Source organism: Castanea sativa, chromosome 2 (genome assembly GCF_040712315.1).
Source record: "Castanea sativa cultivar Marrone di Chiusa Pesio chromosome 2, ASM4071231v1".
NCBI lineage: Eukaryota > Viridiplantae > Streptophyta > Magnoliopsida > Fagales > Fagaceae > Castanea > Castanea sativa.
Genome location: NC_134014.1, coordinates 52,878,540 through 52,886,259, shown reverse-complemented (window position 1 = coordinate 52,886,259; position 7,720 = coordinate 52,878,540).

Here is a 7,720-nt window from a genome sequence, read left to right as displayed (position 1 = left end):
GTTATATTTGCGTGGGGACGTGTCATTTGGTACGTGGAAGTTCGTTAACTTTTCAAGGACGAGCAAAAAATGCCTCAGTTTTACATCTCCATACGGCGTCGTTTCATGCTTTAGGCGTGTGCTGCGGCGTACAAAATTTGTAAGAAACTTTTTCTCAAAAAAAAAAAAAAGAGTTTGTAAGAAACTAGCCAAAGTATAATTAATTGATACTACACACCTTGTTGCACACAATCTTACGCAATTTATTTTTTGAATTGAAATTTTTAGCGTAGTAGTTCATCCTAAAACATATATATAGTTAGATATATTTAGATATTTTCAACTTTACTATATTCTCATTTATATTTTATTTTATTCTAATTTATCTTTTAATTATTATGATTATATTTTTTTTGTCCTCAATTTGTACTTCACGAAAAATTAATTTGAATTAAATTATAATAAAGGTTTGTGTTTTCGAGAGGTCTAAACTTGAATGTAGGGCTGTCCAGCAACCCAACTGACTCGGCCCACTCGTCCGACCCGAAGGCCCACGGACGAATCCGAATGCCTAAACGGGTCGAGTGCGGGTCTGATGATTTTAAAAATCGGTTTTGTGGGTCGGTTACGGGTCCCTTGAATTCTACCCCGTATAAACCGACCCAACCACCCAGAATGTCAAAAAGGAAAATCATGGACATGGGTTCTCACTTCTCACTTTCTACGCTAAACACGCCTGCCCTTTCTCAACTCAACCCTTATTAGTTTCAGAAAATTTTCTCACTCTCTTTGATCTCTCTCAAATCCTTAACCCTTTGCCACCGTCGCCCGTCACTGAGTTGGGCTCTATTGCCGCCCCTAACCCTAGCCTCATTACTGCCACCGTCGCCGAGTTGGGTTTATTGCTGCCGTTGCTAACTTAAAGTTTGAATGAATCTCTACATATTGATGAATCCTTCCTCTGATCTTCTGCAGTTTATGCCTCTGGGTTCGTAAAAAAAAAGTTTTGTTTTTGTTTTTGTGCTTTTTTTTTAAATTAAAAAAATTGTACTAATCTTGTGGATGTGGTGATGGTGGGCGAAGGAATGGTGGTGTTGGTGTGGGTTTAGTCTTATATACCTCCTTTACGTTTCAGTCTCATGGATTTGGTATTTTTGGTTTTGGTTTGTGTTATTTGAACTTTGATTTCTTCGTTGTTTGTGTCTCTGCTCTCTGGGTTTTGATCTTTATTTTGTTGGGATTTAGACTCGAAATCACTCCATGGTTTCAACCCACTCAACCGATGACCCGTGTCATTGGGTTCGACCCAAATGTTCGGTCGGCTGTAGGTTCATTTTTCATTCACCCGATTCCGTCGAGTCAGTTGCGAGTCAACCACAAACCCGATCCGACCCGACCCGTGGACAACCCTACTTGAATTTTTTTTTTTCCGGTTATTGGGAGCCTTTGTGATGAGCTATGACTTTATTGACTTATGATTGGATTGAATTTGGACTTACCAATTTAATTGAGAAGGTTTCAAGTTTTCATTGTGCTAACCTCAATTGACATCCCTAGACTTCTATTTTTTGGTAAGAATTATCCTAATTCCTAAATCAACCTTTGAATACAAGAATACAAGATTAACAGTTTTCACAGGATAAGAAAGAAGTACAGCTACAAGAGTACGTAAGAGACACACTTATAGTGGTTTACCATTTGATGAACATCAAAGTTTACAATGATCAAATTGGACCACATGATCAAAAGATCGAGCCACATGAAGTTTTAATGGTTAAGATGCACTTTTGTAAATTAGGGTTAAATCTATGCGATTTCTATTAATTTATATTGAATAGTTCTTAAAAGTTAATTTAAATTAAATAGATGTCGAAATTTTGTTGGTTTAATTTTAAGACAAAGATGTAATAAAAAATATTAGATAAATCTTACAAGATAATTTTTTATTTTTTATTTTGCCTCTTGTTAAAAAGGAAGGATAGTTTAAAATTAAAAATTACTTGGAAAGCACTCACATCTTTAAATTAACACTAAGGTTTTACCCAAAGATTGTATCATGAGTTAATCCATTTGATTGAATGTATGAGCTAATCCAATGAGCAATGCAATCCAATCGAAGACTCCATAATTACTATATATAATTACTTAGAAATATATTTGGATAACATTCTTTTTTGATTGAGTATGGTTTCGACTATTTTCCAAGCAGCCAATTAGTTAACCATAGATATTTTAGTTAATGGTTGTATAGTAGATATAACAGATAGTTATCGGGGGCATGTTTAGTCGTCCAATTGAAGCCTAGTTATAATCTTATGTTTGCCTTAAGCAGATTTTTTTATATAACTTTTATGGTTTTCAAGGAAAAGATACTGATGATGCGAAGAAAATCAGTAGGCTGGATGCTTCGGACTGGAAAGGACTACTGGATCTTTCTACGGCCTGAAAAAGAAAGAAAAGCGTATCAAAGGCGACCGGGGCTGCCGGCCAAAAGTCCTCCGATGGCAAAGTTAGTTTTTTCCTCTAAGTTATTTGAGTTCCAACTTTTTTGGAGTAAAAACTGAACATACCTTGGGTTTGTCTGAAACAGCCTTTATATAGTGTTATCATAGGCGGTTACCAAAATTTGAACTTCTCCTGGCTTCAAGGAGAGATAGAAATCAAACGTAACTTGCATAACCGTCTGGAAGTTATGCTCTTGTTTCACAACGGATACCTGGCGGTTACGCGTGGGATAAGGGATTATCATATCTCATTTGGAGATTTTCCTAAGTGTGACACCCTCGTCCTTGAGTTCCTCAGTTGGGCGTGCTTTGTTTCACACGCGGGGGATGCCTCGTCTAACGGGTGAATTTGCTCAAGACGAGGATGTCGACACTCTGGACGAGTGCATCACTCTGATGGTGCGTACCTCGTCTTGATCTCTTCTTCCCTGGACGAGGCACTTGTAGGTAAGTTTCTGAGGGTGTTTATGGTAGTAGGTGGGCTATGGACGACCTGTATGGACGACTTGGAGATGGGCTATATTATTCCCCTATCAGATACTATACCTTCCTTCAAAGGCAAAATTTAGGTATAGTTTTGTAGGTGTTATAAATTAGGTTTCTTAATTAAATTCAATCATATGATTACAATATCTAATGAGTCATATAGATAGATTTAATTGTCCTTGGAGGAAGATAACATTGATTGCATCACATTGGCTAATATTGTTGGTAGGGTACGATAGAGCGCTTACCCTTAAGTCGTCCATATAGGTCGTTCGTGACTCAGCCAGTATTGCAAGAACCCCTTTAAAACCTTACCTATAACTACCTCGTCCAAGCAGGAAGAAGCTTGGACGAGGTCCGCATGACCAGGGAACAAGACGCCTCGTCCTAAGAGTCGCGAAGCTCGTCCTGAAGGAAATTCGTCCATAGGAGGAACGACCCCTATTTCTAAACTAAGTGGGCTCGACAAGAAGATACTAGGACAAGGCTGTCACACTTAGGAAAATTTTCGAGTGTAATGTTACGACTCCTTATTACACGTATTACTTCCGGTAACCGTTGAGTGAGAAGTATATAACTCCTAAACGGTTATGGAAGTTATCTTTAAATCCTTACACCTCCTTAAATCCAGGGGAGGTTACAAGTGTGATAACCGTCTATTAGAACACTATATAAATGCTTATTCAGACAAAACAAAGGTACGCGATACATTTCCCAAAAAGTTGGAACTTCGAAAATATAGAGAGAAAAACTAACTTTGCCATCGGAGGATTTTTGGCCGGCAGCCCCAGTCACCTTTGATTGCTTTTCTTTCTTTTCTAGGCCATCAAAAGAGCAAGTAGTCCTTTAAAGTCCGGAGCATCCAGCCTACTGATTTTCTTCGCATTATCAGTTGGCGCCGTTTGTGGGAAAAACATTATTCACTGTTCTTTTCATTCGACTTTGTTTTTGTTGTTGAGGATTAGCCTTTCCCAGAAAAAATGCTGAATGGTTCGAACAAGATCAAGGGCTACCAGCCCAGGCCACCAGGAGAGTAGGGATGCATCTAGCAATCCCCTTCGCGATCACAGGTCAGCGCCTGTCATGCAACCGCCTTCTAATCAACATATACAATCCATGGTTGCCGCTATGGCAGAACTGACATGCCAGAATCAGGAGTTGAATAGGGAGATCAACCTTAGGAGGCAGCGCCAAGATGGCCACACGGAAGGACGAGCCCAGAGTCAGGAAGGAGGAGAAAATGTCGAGTCCGAAAATCAAACAAGAGGTACCGCTTCAAGAAGAGTGCCACACTTGGAAAGAGAGATGAACCAGATGAGAAAAGCCATGGATGAGATGAGGGAAAAGATGAGGCGGGCAAACCCAGTGGATGATATGGTTCACCGAACAGACTCCTCTTTCACAGCTTCCATCAACAATCATCCCCTACCTCCAAAATTCAAAATGCCTTCTTTGGATTCGTATGATGGAAATCGCGACCCGTGCGATCACATTGCTACTTTCAAGACGACCATGCACCTTCAAGGGGTCCTGGACGAGATTATGTGCAGAGCTTTCCCCACCACACTTAAGGGACCAGCGTGGGTATGGTTCAGTAAAATACCCCCAAACTCGGTGGGATTGTTTGAAGAGTTGAGTAAGTTGTTTGTCAATAATTTCATTGGAGGACAGCGCTATAAGCGTTCCTCTTCTAGTCTGCTGACTATAGAGCAAGGGAAAAATGAGAGTTTGCGATCCTTTATTACCCGGTTTAATAGGGAAGCCTTGACGGTGGATGAAATGGATGACAAGTTATTGCTGGCCGCTTTCCACAATGGGGTCAATTCTGACGTGTTCATTCATAAGCTTTACGAGCAGGAACCACAGACTATGGCCGAGCTCGTCCATTCGGCCCAGAATTTCATGAATGCTGAGGACGCTATCATAGCCAAGAAAAGAAAAAGGGTAAAACGGTCGGAAGCGGGTCATCATTGTTACTCAGATCAGGGACCTCGTCCAAAGAAAGCTCAGGTAGACGAGAGGAAAGACCAGGATGGTAAGAAGGCGAGTTCCTCCGCGAGGAATCAGCAATACACGCCCCTGACTATGCCACTAGAGCAGGTTCTTATGCAGATCAAGGATGATCCGTCCTTGAAGTGGCCGGATAAGATGAAACGAGACCCTAATAAGCGCAATAGGAGCAAGTACTGCCGCTTTCACAGAGATCACGGGCATGACACGGACGAGTGCTTTGACTTGAAGCAGTAGATAGAGAATCTCATTAGACAAGGAAAGCTAAGGAACTTCCTTGGACGAGACCAAAGAGATGAGAAACTGAAAGCTAAGGTGGAAGAGTCATCACGACCCCAACTAGGAGAAATAAGGGTAGTTATAGGAGGAAACTCGACATCGCAGTCATCCAAGTCAAGGAAGACATACCTGAAGGTGGTGCAGAACATCCAGCTGTCTGGACGACCTCCTAAGACGAGGGAAGTAGACAAGCAGGCCGTTACGTTCACGGACGAGGAAGCAGGACGACTTTACCACCCACACAATCACGCGATAGTTATCACCCTACTCATTTCTGACTACATGACCAGGAGGGTGTTGATAGATAATGGCAGTTCTACAGACATTCTTTACTACCCCGCATTCTAGCAAATGAGGCTAGGACAAGATCAGCTTCGACCAGTGAATTCGCCATTGGTGGGATTCAGACGAATGAAGGTGCAACCGGTAGACACCATCACATTACCAGTGGTCGTTGGAACATATCCACAGCAGATAACCAAGGAGGTAAAGTTCCTTGTTGTTGATTGTGCATCGTCATATAATGCGATTATTGGAAGACTAACTCTGAATAGCTGGAAGGCGGTAACCTCTACCTACCACTTGTCCATCAAATTTTCGACTGAGCACGGAGTGGGCCAAGTACAAGGAGATCAATTGGCCGCCAGAGAAAGCTACTTAGCCATGCTGGCGATGGACGAGCACATGCAGGCAATGAGTATAGACGGAAGAAGGATCGTAGCGGAACCCACTGAAGTGTTGGAAGACGTCCCTTTGGACGAGAACCAGCCTGAGAAGGTCACTAGAATTGGGGCGAGCATGGAAGAAGGGGCAAAGCACGCTTTGGTCCGGTTTTTGAAGAAAAGCCTCCATGTCTTTGCATGGAGTCATGAAGACATGCATGACATTGATCCAAGTGTTATTACTCATAGCCTGAATGTGTGTCCCTATTCAAAACTAGTGCATTAGAAGAAAAGGGTTTTCGCTCCTGAGCGAGACAATGCCATTAAGGAAGAAGTACAGAAGTTGGTTGCTGCGGAGTTCATCTAAGAAGTTTATTATCTAGATTGGTTAGCAAACGTGGTCATGGTGAAGAAAGCTAACGGCAAGTGGTGAATGTGCGTGGACTTCACCGACTTAAACAAAGCTTCCCCCAAGGATAGTTACCCATTGCCACGCATTGACCAGCTGGTGGACTCGACGGCAGGTCACAGAGTGCTTAGCTTCATGGACGCCTTCTCAGGTTACAACCAGATACAGATGGATGAAACGGATCAAGAAAGGACCTCATTCATTACAAGCCAAGGGTTGTATTGCTACAAAGTAATGCCCTTTGGTTTGAAAAATGTAGGGGCGACTTACCAAAGGCTGGTTAACCATATGTTCCGTCCTCAAATCAGACGAAATGTGGAGATTTATGTGGATGAAATGCTGGTGAAAAGCTAGGATGAGGACAATCATCTGAACGACCTTCAAGAGACTTTTGATACACTGCGACGGTACAACATGAAATTAAATCCAAGCAAGTGTGCTTTCGGAGTTTCGTCGGGGAAGTTTTTGGGGTTCATGGTTTCGCACAGAGGAATTGAAGCAAATCCGGACAAAATCCAGGCGATACTGAATATGGAACCACCGAAAAATATCAAAGAAGTCCAGTCTCTTACCGAACGAGTCACCGCCCTTAACAGGTTTGTGTCGAAAGCTACTGACAAGTGTTTGCCATTCTTTAAAGTCCTCAGGAAGGCATTCGAGTGGACGGATGAGTGTCAATGGGCCTTCCAAGACTTGAAGACATATCTCATGATAGCGCCGCTCCTGAGTCCGTCTGTACCTAGAGAAGAGCTGTATTTGTACTTGGCAGTGTCCCCACACGCAGTAAGCTCAGCGTTGGTCAGAGAAGAGGGGAGAATCAAGAAACCGGTTTATTACACCAGCCATGCAATGAGAGGAGCAGAAGGACGATACCCGATGATGGAGAAACTAGCATTTGCATTGATTACGACTTCTAGGAAGCTGAGGCATTATTTCCAAGCTCACATCATCAACGTCCTAACATATCACCCTATAAAGAAGGCAATGAACAAGTTGGAAGTTGTTGGACGGCTAATACAGTGGGCTGTTGAACTTAGCGAGTTTGATATCAGATACCTTCCAAGGAGTGCAATAAAGGCGCAGGCATTAGCAGATTTCATCGCAGAGTTCGCCCCTAGCCAGGATGACTTGGACAAGGACGAAGGAGTTGAAAGGTGGGTGATTAATGTAGACGGATCATCCACATTATATGCAGGAGGGATTGGAGTTATACTGAAGTCCCCCGAGGGCGACAAGCTGGAGTACGCGGCCCGTCTACAGTATTAAACCACCAACAATGAGGCTGAGTATGAAGCACTACTCAAAGGATTGGAATTGGCTAAGTCCTCAGGGGCGGAGTCGATAACAATCAGAGGAGATTCTCAGCTAGTCATCAACCAAGTAAATGAAAT